Below are 17751 nucleotides of genomic sequence, written 5' to 3'. Positions count from 1 at the left end.
TGACAATTACATCAACAGTATCATTTTATTTGATTATTTGGTAAATATCAAAATTGCATGAATATTATGTTCATAAATTAAAATACGTCCCTGTAAAACCCAAATCACAATGAACAATCAGTTATCAATGAGTATATCACTACGGCGTTATACTATTGTATAGATAATTTGGTCATAGAATAACTGGGTAGATAACAATAACTGATGAATATAAAAACGTAATTCAATTGAATTGAACTAAAATAAAGAAGACACGTGAAGAAAACATAGGTACATTGATCACACTAGAGCTTTCAATTTAAATTTTTTTCACTTAAGCTATGTATGCATCCTACGCGCAATAAAGAGTTTTCTTTTTTTAAATGAAAAAAATTATTTTATCCAACGCATATTTTATTTTGTTTAAAAATGTATTATAATGTTAAGAATTGAATTGTTTTAAAATCACACTGAACCATAATGCCATAACTTTTTTGTCAGACTGCTGAGTTCTTACCTGCAAGTCTGTACACGAGTAAGTGATAATTTATGCATTTATTATTATTGTAGTATAAATAAACGGAAGTAGATAATATTTTACATCGGTACAATGCACCTATACGTAATATTATACATTAAGCAAGATTAGTATTATTATTTATTTTAAATTTAATATTATAAGACGATAATCAGCAGTAGGCAAGTATTATCATAATCCGCATAATTTCCAATACAAACTAATATGATGGTGACTTTAAAAAAATGCAATTAATTGCAAAAAATCCGAATTTAAAAATTCATTTATGCATAAAATAAATTATATACTAGTATAGAGATATTCTGAAATACACATTATTATGACACTCAAACAAACCACTTCTCGTTCTTGAATTTAATAATTGCTATATAAACATAATAATGTACATACAAATATAAAATGTAACATAAATTTAAATATTATTAAAAAAAATTAAATACAACTCTACCGGTTTTATGATGATTATTTTAACTTAATGTTTCGATTGCGCACAATCAGTGATAATAATTATAACCCAAAATTTAATTAATACAATACTAATGCACAATCTTATATTTCAAAGAATATAGTTAAGTTGTAACTTGTGAGACAATATTATATTTATAACAAAACAAAATTGAATTTAAATTATTATAATATTTTTTTTTAATCAATGTACTTCATAATTTTAACAAACTCAAAAAATAATACATAACATATATTTACAAACTTAATTTAAATGTGACCCCTATAGTATTTCTGTATTAAAATTAATTATTTCACCAAATATTTATTTTTAATTTGAAAATGACTGTCTTATTGATTATTATAACATTAAATGAATTAAACGCCAGCGAATACTATTAATTGTAATGCACACCGTTAGGCTAAATATTAAAATTATATACTTAAAACTTTATTTAGCACAAGAGATATTCAAATCTCAAAGTTGAATTTATCGTGCAAGGAATAGTTTTTATGTTTTGTTTCATTTTACAACAAAATATTTGGCTCTCAGTTATTGTTTTAAACTTTATACATTACGTAGATTTTGCAGACTAAAACTTGTGGGGTACGCAGTTTGTGGATTTATTATAAAAAGAACCTATAGTTTGTCATTGTTAAAGGTGAAACAATGTAATTTGGTTTAAAAAAAAAATTTTGACTAAATTGTTTTAAAGCAGACATGTATATAATAATTTATTTACAAAAATTTTTTAAATACACGTTTTAAAAGAATTTGAACATCACAAGTGGTGCCAAACATTTACAATTACATCTTTCAAGTAATATATAATACTTTCTAATAATATAACATTATATTTTATTATTAATTAAACTCTCTCATATGTACATAATCATAATAGATTAAAGATTTGTACGTTCCTATGCAGTGAGAAGGCGAGTATAAATTGTTATGTCAGCATTTATTTTATAATAGGACGAAAATGCTCAGTATTACACTTTTAGTTTGAACCACATTGCTGTTAGTGTTTAATTTTAATATAATTGGTGTATATGTCTCAAAACTACGTTCCAAAATTGTAGTTTGTACATTCAACCACTTGGGTTAAACGTTCACCTCTATGCCCACATTGCTTGTACTGAAGACAAATCGACAAAACTTTAAGACATGAATAATTTTTCGTGGCATCTCGGTTGATATTTCCTCTCATTATATTATAGATATGTGGCTACTGAGAAGTTTTCTTTAAGTTTTGAAGTTTGCCTGTAAGCCTTTTAATATTTGCAACACGTATATTTTATATGGGTTGTATTCATTAATATTTTTATGAAATATTATATATCATAACTATAGTACATAAGTATATATTCAATTTTTCCTTGGAGATGAAAGTGCAGTTATTAAACTGATACCGTACCTACATAATTTAAAAATATATTGCTTCTAATAATAACACTAATAATTTTAAAACATGGAGAGAAATTATAGGTGTTTTAAAAAATGCTCCCTCTTGTTTGCGTTTATAATAAAAATAAAAATAAAAATACTATAATATAATAGACATTTACGAAGCGCAAATCCTGATATTTTATGATTAATTAAATAAAAAAACAAAGATGAAATGACATTGCGATGTAATTTAAAATAGCACCAATTAAATATAGTATTATAATATGTAAATGGCGTGTCATTTATTGATAGCTTACTTAATTTTATTTTATTTCTTGCATTTAATAACAATATGCAATACTATACAAATATGTAAGCTTTAGAAGTATGCCGTGTTGAGAAAATAACTGCATGTTTGGGAGAATAGCTATAAAACAAAATATTTAATAGGATTTTATTTATTTAATTATTCTACACAGCCATGTACCTATATTGCCTATACATTGAGCCGTCATACAACATTGGTTGGCCATAGTAGAAGAAATGGTCTCTTTGTGATCACTTCAGCTCAGAAGTAATTCGAGTATAATTATTAAGTATAGATCAGGGCCGTATTTAGGGGGGGATACAATGATGACATTTGCACCGGGCGGCCAAATATTGAACTATTTAGGGGGCGGCCGGGTACCGCTGTAACCCGGTGTAGTATTGTATTAATAAATATATTTTTTTTTTTGGAAAGAATTTGTAGACCCTTGTGAACTTAGCAGTGCGACGATAACGGATAAGTACTGGCTTAGAATATAATTAATATTAATTTGACATAAGCACGCTTGTAGATAGACAACCATGACTTAACCATAATGAATTATACCTAAAAATGTGTTAAGAAAAAAAAAAGTGGATCTACTTTTGGGTGGGGGGGGGGCTAAGATTATGGTTGACCTAGGGCTCAAAAATTGTAAATATAGCGCTGGTATAGATTATTATAAGTTATAGTACATATAGGCCTTATTTCAAACATTTAATAGTAGATATAAAAAAACGGCTGCAGCATTTTTTGAACAAAAATTTGTATAGTTAATTACAGTATGAAAATCAATTTAACATATAAAAATGAATTTACCAAAATTAAAAAAAACAACTTATTTTTCAATTCGTTATCTAAATCTACACACATTTTATTACCCAATAGTTATTATTATAAACATATCAATAAACATCATAATATACTATTTATTACTTATGATATTAGAGGCTTAATACTCAATGATCGAAGTAATTGCTGGTAGCCAATTCAAGCGTTACTAAAACTTTCTAATTTGATTATTTCACGGGCAATACATGCTAACGATAATTGATATTATCTTCATATACAAACGATGCCACAACAGTATGATGCATATCATGTATATTTATCATGGTTATGATAACAATACTAAGCGTACAGTCGCCCGTCATCAATCACACAATGCTGGACCTAGAAACAACAAGTTGTTATGACAAGACAAGATGATCCATAGTGTAAAGTATTCGTTTTATAATACCTATTTATAATAACCATAAGTCCAGGGCTCGAGACTTATAGCGTTTACTTATTTTTATGGTTTGACATAAAATCTAGCCGAGTGCTATGAAAGTGTATGTCATGTGACAACACGTACAATGATGAAATTTTGTTTTATTTTGCTATTTTCGATGATTTTTAAAAATAAATGTATACTTCCAGTTTTTCCGATAATTTTTGATTTTATGCATATCTCTGACGATGTATACGTCCAAGCCTAGATATAGATAGGTGCCACTGACAAAAACCTCATTTTGATGATTTTAAGAGCTATAAGTCCCGAGTCCTTCATAACAATGTTAATATACTATCATATTAAAATTTGATGATTTGACATCTGATTAATTTATCTTCGTGTATAAGCCGAATTTATTTTGGTTTTCTATAAAATGGATACTATGTTAAAATAATACCCAGTCTTTATATTAAGAAAAACAATTGATGAGTGTAATAGTTATTTCATACATTTTACCATTTTCATATATTTTACTGTAAATTATGGTTATTTTTTAAAAATGTTAATGTAATTATCTAAAGAACAATTTTAACTATTTGATTATTGGTTACTAAAATGTATCAACTTATATAATAATTGTAGTAAATAAATGGGTTTATGAAAATTTAAAACAGTTATAATGTAGAATCTAAGTATTTATTCATAATTTGACAATTTTTAAGTTATAAAATGTTCATCGATAAATAATATTTACTAGAATTTTCAAATCATCGTAGCACTGAATCTTTCAAATTCATTATCGTAGAAATAGTAACCTTGATACACAGTCAACTAAAAATTTATTTGATTACCAATTTATTTAGGTAAAAAGGGCGATTCTCATTTGAAAAAAAGAAGTTGGTAATTTCGTATCAACACAAGAAACTTCATAAATATGCTCCAAAAATATTTCCCTTTCTAATATTTTTAAAAGTTCCAAACTGAATAAATTTGTTAAATTAGAAAAAACTTAGGTGTTTATATTACACAAAATAATGAAGCAAATGCTAAATATTACTAGGTAGGAATTATGCATGAAATCTAAATTAATCACATTGTCGTTAACATAATATAGGCCATAAAAAAAAACCTTAATCTAAAATTAAATCTCTCCTAGTTTAGTGTGTATTTAAAAATATATTACAGCTAGATTATTAATGAAAAAATGCAGGGAACTCGCTCTGCTGTATAGTAGGTATCAAATTTACCTTATTTTTACTGAGTAAGTCATTGCAATGACCAAGCTAAATTTGAATTCAATGATAAATCTTCGTCGTATGAATAGCATATAATTTAGCAAAATACAATTAGTATACCCAAAATAATACTCAATGTAAAAACCATAAAAAAGTCAAGTTCCTACGATTATTACTTTTTGAATTGAAATACAATTATAAATAAAATCGTTTAGGGAAAAAATCATATTATTTCATTTCGTCAAAATTATCGTAAGTGTAAAAAAAAAATTTCTTTATCATGTACATTATTTAAGTTTCTGAAAAAAAATATATAAAAAAAATGGTTATAACTATTTCAGGCTTTAACTATAAAATTGAAAATTAAATAAATTTTAATTGCAAAATAATTTACAAATTTTCTTGACTTAAGCTTTGAACTTTATACTCCTTAAATACACCTAGAATCTAAAAAACCTGTGCGTATATAATTATTAATAATCTAGCAGTTCAAAATACGTAAACTGAAAATGTAAAATAGTGGAATAGGGTCAATACTGATGGTAGTATTAAATTATTCAGATAAAATAGACACGCCTTACTGTTTCACTTTAGATGTAATTCCCACCACTACTGAACATTTACTTCTGTTTTGAACTTTCAACCAGCAGGAAGTAAATAAATGGCATGAAAACGCTGAAATCTTGTTGGTGACTTTTTTGCTGTAATTTAAAAACTGATTTGATAAACGACGTACATACATTTCGTACACCACGTTCCAAGATTATCATTTAAGTTTATCCATTTTATAATGATACCATTTTATACCAGGAATATCATTCTACAAGTCAAAAAGGGCTTCGATTTGGGATCTTTTACAATTTTAGGACAAAATGATTACGGTATAGAACAATTTCACAAAATTCGAAGAATCGTGTAGGTTAATGGTGTAGCAATTTACATAATACATACACTTGATCCACATGGTCTTAAAGTTGCTTCGCCGCTGACCGTTATAAGCAATATAACATTATCGAATCGTCAGAAGTTCATTAACATAATTGTGTAGGTAAAATATACGATAAATAATATCAATTACATTAAACCAAAACTTTTATAATATTATAATACTCTACTGCATCAGGTACCTACTATGAAATTATTATCGTAACAAAATATTCCAAGTATTTAAAGTAATAATATTTAATCATTTTTATTTTTTTAAGTCCCAACATTTATAGGTAATAGATATGCAATTTACAGAATCTTGTATGTAATATACATATTTTAATTAAACTGAACACAAATTCACAAACTTTGAAGTGCTGCATCTAATGATTATACAGTTCTTACATAGTTATTCTAAATTCTTACTAGTGTATTTAAAGAATACCTGTATTTTAATTTTGTCGTCTCCTAATATTATGTTTTTTTAATTGGAAGACAGAGTAATAGAAATGAAATATTTTCTTTTGTATTTTACAGAATATATTTATTTAAAAATGTACAACAAGTGTTTTCTTTAAATATACATTAAATTATTTTTTTCTTTTAAATACGTGTTATATTGTACATTTTTCCAGGTATTTTTGTTATTACTATTATTATTATGACTACATTGAAAAAGGTTATGATAACACATAAGGTGTTGGCATTCAGTATTTTTTTAATTCTATTTAATATATTTATGCACCAACCATTATTATTTCTTATAAACTCTACATTTTAAATACTTTAACCTATGATATTAGAACTGGTGAAGACCAAATCTTTTAATTTATATTAATATTATCTAAATATTGGTAATATTATATTGGGAACCGTTATAACAAAAGAGTACCTATAGACTTAGTTGAAATCAGTGTATAGAATAATGCTCATGTTTACAACTAATTATAATTTGAACTTATAAGTTATATTTTAACATATATTAATTCTTTAAATGTCTCTTTTCAAAACTGATAAATTATCATTTATTTCTGTAAACGAATCACCAGTTATTATTCATCTTTTACTATATCGAATTACGTATAAATAAATTATTAAGACGGATTTAAATCAATAAATCTTCCAATTCACTCATACTATATATTGGTGTGTTCTATTAATTATACATTTCTTGACAGAATAATTTAAAACAATAAATATAGAACTATGAGTTGAAAAACATATAGCACGTATACAATCCATTTTATTTGATATTTATAAATGTGTATTTTTATTCCATTTAAGTTATTTTTATTTTATTTGTATAAGTACAACTTAATAAGTAAAAAAGAAACATTTTTAAATTTATTCATAATTCATATAACTTTGAATTTTTAGTTCGTTAAAGCTAATTATATGATATTATTAAATTTAATAAAATAAATATTTTGAATCACAGACAATAATTATTCAGTCGATTGTGTTTTTTTTTATTTTTAAAATTAAAATATGTCTGAATAACAAAATAGGTTAAAAGCGGACATGATTCAAATAATGCATCGGTGTTGGACACTTGTCTCGCATTGCACAACTCAGAGCAGTCAGAATATTGTATCATTGTTTAAAATTTTAAAGTAATGATATATTATTGCATTCATAAAATATTCTAAGCTGAGCGTTGTTATCCAAAAATGGTTTACATGGTCTAGATACGGAAAAACAACTTTTGTCCCATAAATTGTATTGCTTTTTAATCATGGTAAATAAAATAGGTAATCATCCATTTATAACACAATGTAAATAATATGTTTAATTTATCGTCTACAAAATATATAACACGTTGAAACTTTTACAGCAATATTTTATTTAAAAATAAATTATTTTATATAAATTAAATAACAAACAATTTTTTTAAACCAATATTTTCCTGACTCATTTAAGAATTATTTGATGAGCATTATTTATATTTACTATTTCACATATCATTGACATACAGAATAGTTCAATAACACATAACACGTAATAAACAATATATATATATATAATATATTCATTATTTATTTCGTAAATAGTTAGATAGGTTTGCAACCAATTGTAAATACCTATATTATTCTAGTTTAAGTGTAAATTAATATATAAATTTGAAAATGTGAAAAATTTGAATAAAAATTACTCGTATTATTGTTTTCAAGCATAAAACTTGAAACATATTAATATTAAGACTTTTCCAAGTACAAAAAATATAAATATGAAACATGTGAATTAAGCAACTATTCAAATTGAAAATAAACATATTAAAATCACTTATCTTATAATAACAAATATAATGATTTGATAACTTAACTAATAACTAAAATATAATTATATAGATTATAATGAACAACTATGAATTACGTCATAATGAATAGTTATATTGTTAGACTATCATATTGTATGGAACAATATTCACTGTCGTGCATTATACATTTGTATTGTATCAGTCATCGCAGTTGTGTAATGCACTAATTTGATCATTATTATTAATAGTGTATAATATAACAACTGCCAATAATGAAAACAATAACTTATATTTTAAAACGTCTTATTTAAATTAACGGATTACATCCGAAACCAAAAGGGATAAAGGCATAAACGACCTGCAAATGGTAACTATCATTTTCCTAGACATGGTATCACGAAAATATTATATAGATTAATCACTCGGTGTCTGTCCCACGAGAAAACCAGAGAAGTTTAGGTATAATCGGCCAACATGGATGATGTCCCGACGAAAGTAGTTTTCTCTAGACGTTTAATTTAGAAACAACTCAAAGACCGCCGTCGGAAATGTTTCAGTTACAACGTTCTATATAATATACTGTACTAAGCACAGTGTAGTATGTTGTACATATTGCACAGGTATTATTATTTTATGAGAAATATTATTTCTCAGAAATAATAACTAGTTCTATGTATTATAAATATTATATTGTGTCGTTATCATTTCACCTTTCTAATTTTATTTTCACCCGGGATTAAACATTTTTAGTTCACACGAACAATACAAAACATGATACAACAATTATAAAATACAATAGTTTCCATTACCTATTATAATACCTACACCAGCAATGTTCTAGAAATTATGTCTGGGTGTTGTAACTGTATTGTTATTTATTCTGTTATACCGTTAACACGTTTTAATATTATGTAAATCAAATTACTAATTACTTATAAGTCTATGAATCAAAACTGCATACACATTTTTAATTTATTATTTTATAAAAAAAAAAAATATAGACTTTTTTACATTCAACCCTACTTGTTTATAATGAATAATTTTGAACAATATGAATTATAAACTGAGAAGTAATTCAACGTTTTGTCAAAAAAAAAAGTGAGGAGGTACTACCTAACGTAGCTTTAATTTATATAATATAAAATCAAATATAAAAATATAAAAACGTATGGAAGAAAGATGCATACTAAAAATTATGTATCAACTATTTTCCTAGTAACTTTACTCAACAAAACGTATATATATCTACCATTGTATATCTGACTGCTTTATATTAAAATTCCATTATCATTGATTGTATCAATTAAATAATAGTATACAATGGAATATTTCATTCATTATCTGCATGAAATAAATTGTGTTATTATAGTACAACCTTTAACAAGTACATAAATAATTAAAACTGATATAAGGTTATATAACGATTGAAGACACAAATACAGCCATACAGATATTGAATCAAAATATGTGACTTTTAGATTTGTGATAAAATCTTAAGGAAATATAACCTTACAATTGGTAAGTCTTAAAAACTATGTATCAAGTACATAATAAACTATAAATGCTGCTAAATGTATTCTTCACAGCATGGTGAGTCTCCAGATGTCTTGTGCTTAAGATTACGGAAAAATGACTTTGATTATTGCAAGTCGCCGTGTACTTACCCAGACAATAGGAGTAAGAAATTGAATTTTAAAAGTCTAACATAAGTCATAACATATTTATGTATTCAACTTATTATATCCTCATTCCTCGATAGAAATGAATAAAATAAACACATACGGATGGTATCTAACATCTACCAGCATACATTCGTAATAACAATAATAATAATAGTAAAACAATGGTACGTAATTTCAGATGTCATCTACAGAATTCAATATATTATATGACCATGTACAATGTACAGTGAATAATTATTATGAGTTTGGCCAGCTAAATGGGTAAAGCTTTACACGGCTGCATATAACCAGATATATAGGTTAAAACTTCTACCCCCCAAATTGAATTTCAAAAATACCTTTCTCATTTATTATTTTATCTATACAAAAATGTTGAATACTCATTAATCACTAAAAAAACCAGCAAAACATTTACGGCGTATATCATTTTTAAAATAAAGAGTATTTAATAATTTATATAATAATATATGTATTTGACTACTCTAGGTGAATATTTTGTGTCAAGCAACCCACCATTTTTTATTCCTTGATCCGCCTCTAGTTCTACTTATACATACATAATAAATCGCTGTCGTAACTACGGTTAACCACCAACAGTTGTACCTCGAAGTTGACCCTTATCGCTTATATTTTTTATTCTGTTTGATAGTGTATATATATCGACCAGAAATTTGTTATGTTTTAACTCTGTGGCCTTTTATCTAATTTAGCCAAACAGCAATTTCAAAACTTTCAAGTGTATTTATACTTAATGCAAAATAATTTTTAAAAAGAATTAAAACCTCAAACTAGCCAATGCAAAATTAATTTACGATACGTCAATATCAATTTCATATAGTAATAACAGATTGGCTATATAAAATAAATAATAATAAGACTTGTTGTGTTCCTAGTTACTATTGTTACTAAATTAAAATGGTATGAACATTATTAACCAACCACACAAAATGTGTATAAAACTAGAATGTATGATCAATGATTAATGTTTGACATTAATTGGCTGTACATTTTGGTTTGTATGAATTCAAACAGAATATGATTATAGACTTTAAGTCAAAACCAGTTCGTTAATGTCTCTACAGTTATTTGATCATACATTTAAGATTCTAAGAGGAGCGATAAATGTATTGATTTTACAATGATGAGTGTTTTTTTTTTTGATATGTCTGTCGACACGATAAGTAGTCAGAAATAAAAATAATGCTTCCATTTTCAATTTTATTTCCTTTATCTGTAAGAATGTAAATCTAATTGATGCATTCAGAAGGTCAAAATTTAAAAAAATTTTTTATTTCGTTATAAAATGTATTTTAATATAAAAATAAGAAATGTATACTTTGAATATAGATATTCAAAGATTTTAATTTATTTTGTTTCTCTAGTTTTCAAAGTTATCAAAGAATCGCGAAAATTCTACTAAAAACCACTAACTGAACTATGACACTATTTGATACCCTAATACGAGGAAAATTGAAATTTAATCTAAAACTATTTTACTCATTTCAAAGTTCATCCAATGGGATGATTGTTCATTCTATGAATCGTGTCGTTCTATTTCATATACACTATCAAATACACTTATGGTTCAATATTTTTTTGAACTGATTAGACAATAAAAATTAAAAATTCAATAATTTTTACTTTTTATTTTGTTTTTATTGAAAAAGAATGTGTTGATTTATTATAACTAATAATATCTTCTTATTTGACTATGTTTTATATTATGTAAGTATAAAAACGAACTATAAAAGTTGAATAAAATAATGTTATAATAATATAATTTTTTAGTCAACCAATACAAAAATGTAATATTACTTAAATGGTTTAAATTTGTAATCAACTTTAATGTAATACAACCAAAAAGTGATGTATTAACCAAATAAAAATAAAATGTAATTTGTACTTACTTAAAAATAACATAAAGTGTCTACATAAATCGTGTAAATTCTCGAGTTATTGTGTAAAAAGCGTTCGGCAACATAGATGTAAGATATTATAATATTGACTATTCAAAATGTTTTGTCTCAAAACATAATCACTATATGTATTATATTAAGTTATAATATATGAAGGTTATAAAAAAATGTATTAGTTAAAAGCCGGATTTAATTGAATACATCCATACGCTTTAATTGATTTTTGAAATTAATTCTAGAGAGCACGTCGAAAGCAACTCACATTTTATTAAACACAGTTATCAGGAAATAACAACTGTAATCCTAGACGGATTATTGATCGTGTGGAAAAACAATTTTATAGATTATAATTGTATGGAAATATCATAAACTGCATAATGTCTTAATCCCCACTAGATTGCCAATTGTATATACCTAATTCATAATTGTATGATATAAATAGCAAATAGATCAGCCTATCTAATTCAAATTTCAAATATGATTTAATTTTGAGTACATATAGGTACACCTACAAAGTACCTTATTTATCTGCAGTAAAATATTTATTACAACATAATATGTACATTAAAATATGTTTGATATGAACGTACAGAAGCGTAGTTGAACATTTTCATATTCGAATCGAATTTTCAGGTATTTCCGATTAAGTCGACCCATGTGACTTTCATTTGATCGACCATGTTTTTTGAACAAATATCGCATTTTTCGATATACATATATACCGGCAGATAAGTGTCGAATTAGAAAAATAATACGAGATGCAATTCGAATCCTTTTCGTGTGTTACGTGATATAATATCGAAATGTGAAGCATAAATATTAAAATACGAGCTCGTTGTTAATAAAAAATAAATAAATCATAAAATGTTCACGTCTTGGATAACAAGCTCGGCGTATTGGCATGAATACTAAAAAATAAAATAGGAAAAACCCCACCAAAGTTAATAACAACAAACTTTTATACGGTTTTTCTCTTTTTTTATAAATGAAAAATTATTATCAGCGTTTTGTGAAAACGCTATCAAAAATAATTTATAGGTATTAACTGACATTAATGGATAAAGTAATTTAAAAGCAGCCCATCGGCGTTCTCATAATATAGCGCATTTATTATAATTTATAACAATAAAACCCCAATAGAAATCGTTCCAATAAAAATAACCAATGTTCATTGTTCTTATACGATTTGTCTGAAAAAAAAAACGGATTTTGACGGTCGTCCGATTTCTTTATCCGTTCGCTTTTAGAATCGAATGTGGTACGTCCGAACTTAATCTGAGCACCAGGCACCTCGGGCCTTCCACATTGTCACGTGACGTCAGCAATCGGCATTGACAATAATTACTCGTAACGCCGTCAATGATCGGGAGTGAGTTGTAGAACGACGTCGAGTCATGCCAAAAATTATAATATCACTAAATTTATAAACGACAAATTATGGTTATTGTATTATTGAAATTTCGTCGACGAAACTTTTGCCGGCGTATGTCATAATACCGCATAATCCGTTAATAAAACTCGAACGTATAATGTGGTTTCAACTTTCAACCACACTGCTCTCGTCGTAGGAATTCCTAAATTAGGCGCACTATACAATTGTTGCATCAACTTTAAGCCGAAAATTTGCATTTCCATTAATAACTGTTGTCTAATCCCGTTTGTTTTGTAACATATTTTTTTTTTTTTCTACAGCTGAATAATATAAACGGTTATGCCCGGGAGGTTTGGGGTCGATATGTGTCACACACAGACATAGGTACCTAATGGCTAATACCTATGTCGTATATATACAAACATATCTAGTACACATTTCATTGTTTTGTGTTGCGTTACGTCCATTTAAAAGTATTATAATATAATCGAGAAATAATAGATATATATATATATATATATAACCTAACCTATAGGATGATATGTGTGATGGCCAACAGTCTCACACCGTGCAGAGTTTACGTGTGAAACACGCGATACACGTTTCGTCGTAAAGGTAACTTACGTGTATAATTTAATTTTGATATATTTGTTTGTTTATTTATTTATCTCATATAGTACCCACCTCTAAGCTATAATACTGTGCCAAATTATAAGTATTTAATATTTATTACTTTTAAGTAATATTTCAAATTGTATTGTTACCTAACAAAAAAAAAAATTTTAAGCTCAATGCTAATATTTTTTACTAGAAATATTTATAATTTAAGTTATAATATAATATTAAAATATTGTACAAAAACTTTAATTTAATACAAGTATAGCAATTGAAATAAAATTGAGTTACATGATTATATAAATTAATATCTTTGTGTATTAATCAGCAGGTAAAATATAGAAGTATAATAAACTAAATATACACTCAATATTAATATAATATGTATACTCAAATCAATCCTTCATACTCTTCCTTTTTATGTCCCTGTATGTTAGATCAATTATATGAAGAATTAGCCAATTAGACGTTTAATGTTGATGAACAAAGAGGATCCCTCCATCGATCTTTAATCATACCATGTATACGTTAATTTGTTAATATTAATCTAGCCTAATGATTTAATTTTACCATACTTATTTTAATTTTTAAAAATGTTTGATTTAATTTATTAATCTATTACGAGTATAATTGTAATTTGTAGTTACTGTAGGTAATTATGTAATTATTTGTATAATTTTCAAAAGGGTTTCAAACCCGTCAGTAGCTGTATTTCATATTGTATATACCTACTTAAATATGTACGCAGAATTTGTGAAATTGCTGATTCATGAAATCAGCAATGCCGTCAAAAACGTGCAGAAATTGGCGATTTGGTTACCGACTTCACCGAGTCGGCAAAACTTAATTGCTAATTTCATGTACCTACATTGAGTATACAGACCAATGACCTTATTCTAAGTATACCTTTTCTACCTACGACAAGTATTACGACATCATGTTCAGTGTTGAGTCAATTCGTTTCGCGTGGTAAAAAACGGACGCTTCGATAATGGTATTTTAATGTTAAAACGGCAATGGATTCCAACGGGATGCCGAAACTGTTCGAATTTTAATCGGTGACTCTACTGTGAACAAATATAGGCGACACTATCATGTCTCTACGAAATATGATTTAATCGTAGTAGATGGCGTTCGACGAGTACGACGGAAGCGCGACCTGCACGGCGTAATGGCGGTAATTGAGAGTTTCCCTGCTATTATTCGCGACATGCACGTGGCAATTGGCAATAAAGGGGAGAAAAAACGCACAAGAAAATTATGGAGCACTACTCCAATATTTCAATGGATGCTGAGAAAGCTTACATTGCGAGTTGTGAGAGATGGGTGGAAAAACCGAGAAAAAAACGCATCGCATGCAGGCGACGTTGAGAGGCCTTTTTACTTCTACTTTAAACAGTTTAAGTGAACGAGGGCAAGTGGTGGACCTTGTCGACTTTCAAAGTTTACCTGACGGAGGTCTTAAGTTTATCCTTGACTACAAGGCACACTTGATAAAGTTTTCATTTTTTCGGCTTCTGAAGTGTGAGAAAACTTCGGAAGTAGCAAGGTAAATGTTAAACGTATTTTCCACGCTCGGTGCCCCCCGCGTCCCGCAGTCTGTCAAAGATCGGGAATTCACCGCAGACTAATAATTAACCAAACTGGCGGCGTTATCATCTGACCTAATACTAGTAAACTGCAGTCTGTGTGTTACTTTCAAATAGCCATGGATCTGTAGAAATAAGCAAATTTACGCTGAAAGATTCATTCTTGGCAGCGTAGATGCGGGACAACAAAACTTCCAAGTGGATCTATGGCCTCGCATTTGTACAATAGGACGTTAACGCCAAATATCACAAAGATATTGAGATGACACCCTATGAAGTGGACTTTGGTCAAATATCACAAATGAGTTTTGCGACGACAGCACATCGAAAATTATTTATTATTATTATTGTTGTTATTATTATTATTATTATTATTATTTATTATTTATTATTTATTTTTTATCGAAAAAAACGACGGTATAACGCAAGAAGAGAATAATAAGTGGAGAATGCTTTTGATTCCATCTACGCCTACTCTTTCAAGTACCGAAAATCGGAATACTGAGGATTTGAAACTACTTGATACAATAAGACAATGGTGACCAACTATTTTTTACCGAGGACCATAAAAAAATTCTTGGGAGGCCAAGGGTTTAAACTTTTACTTTTATAATTGAATATTATATTTTATTGTTGGCACATCTTAATATAGGTACAAATATACATTTTTTGACTATTATTTAGAATTTTCGACGATAAGAAATGGGAAGTATTCTTTTATTTAATTTTGATTTAATTTTAATACTTTGGCTGGTCGATTAATAAATGATCACAGTCTGTACTTGGTCACCACTGCTGCAAGGTCAATAGTATTTGTAAGTACGAATAGAAGGAATCCTAAAGGAATTACCCTCAGTAGTCCGGAACCCACTTTCAGGTGGTCAAAGTACTGCATTTACTTTTAAAATGTAATATTTATCTTATAATATTATAAAAATATTTTTATAAAATCATAGTAAAATTCATTTTTCCAAAATACAATCATAAATATCGAAAATACATTACCCCAATAATCAGTAGAATATTACTTGCATTATAATATTCTTTTTTTTAGTAAAGTTCAAATTTGTACGTAATTGTTTATTCAAACGTATAATAATAATTGTTTATAATTGTTCAAAGGGGTAAAGTCTAACACTGAGTTTCCTTTGTTTCCGATGATCCTGCTTCAACTCAAAATTGGCATGGAGATACAGCCACCTTCTTTCCGAAATGTTCAAAGAAAAATAAGGAGAATTTCATTGACACAAAAAAAGGAGTCCTCAACATCGAGACAGAGGATAAAATATATTCTTTATGGTATTTGGTTTTATGAGGGTCAGTTCAATTGGAATGAGGCAGGAATCTGGATCCTGTGATGTCGACGATGCACCAAATTCCACAACGCACATTGAAAAAGTGCAACAGGTGTTATGGGAATGACTTAATGTTAAATTTTGCTTGTCAATCTACATTTGATTTAATGAATTTTATGATCCACCACCATATTGTATTTCCACACATTTTTATAAAAGACTGCGAATTAAACACATAAAACAACAAACCGGGCCTAGTTCACAATCGCCCTATTTGACGTTACCTATTTATATATTATAAAAGTTTTGATAATTCAATATGCCTATAGTAAAACTCCCTATATTATTATTAATTATTATTATATTCATAATAACAACAAAAAATTATCTGCTTTCAAATTCCAGTATTGTAATAAGACTAAAAACAAATAATTTTATTACTTATTTAACTATTTATTTATTTACTGTTTTTTTAACATAAGGTACCTCATTAAATTAATTTAAAAATAAAGAATAAAAACTTTGTATTTATTATATGAATTTAAATATAAATAAATACTCAATGCCAACGTATCGACGCAAACGGTGAATTCAAATTTCATGTTTTCCAGTTTTAAAAAACAATGTACATAATGGTATATAACCCGCTCCTCGCCCCTCGAAAAAATAAAAGTCCTAGTTGTGTCACTGGTATATGGTGTGAATAAATTCACGATATAAATAGCTTAAAGTTAAAATAAATATTTTTTGATGTATTCGGGCATAGGGAATGATAATTTACATAATTTACTAAAGTCACTTAGTTTAAAGTCCCTATAAATAATATTTGAATAACAACAAAACAACAGTATACAAAACAACACTCAGATTAGATAACTCAACAAAGACTTCAAACAATTATCATATTATACTATAAGAGTAAAGTCACCGTCGGCAAAAATGGCCAGCAAGGTGTTATATATAATAACTGATAATTGGTAAGCAACAAA

The sequence above is a fragment of the Myzus persicae genome, unplaced genomic scaffold (genome assembly GCF_001856785.1).
Source record: "Myzus persicae strain clone G006 unplaced genomic scaffold, MPER_G0061.0, whole genome shotgun sequence".
Lineage (NCBI taxonomy): Eukaryota > Metazoa > Arthropoda > Insecta > Hemiptera > Aphididae > Myzus > Myzus persicae.
The sequence above is the reverse complement of the archived record's forward strand: the minus strand, read 5'-3'. Positions refer to the sequence as shown.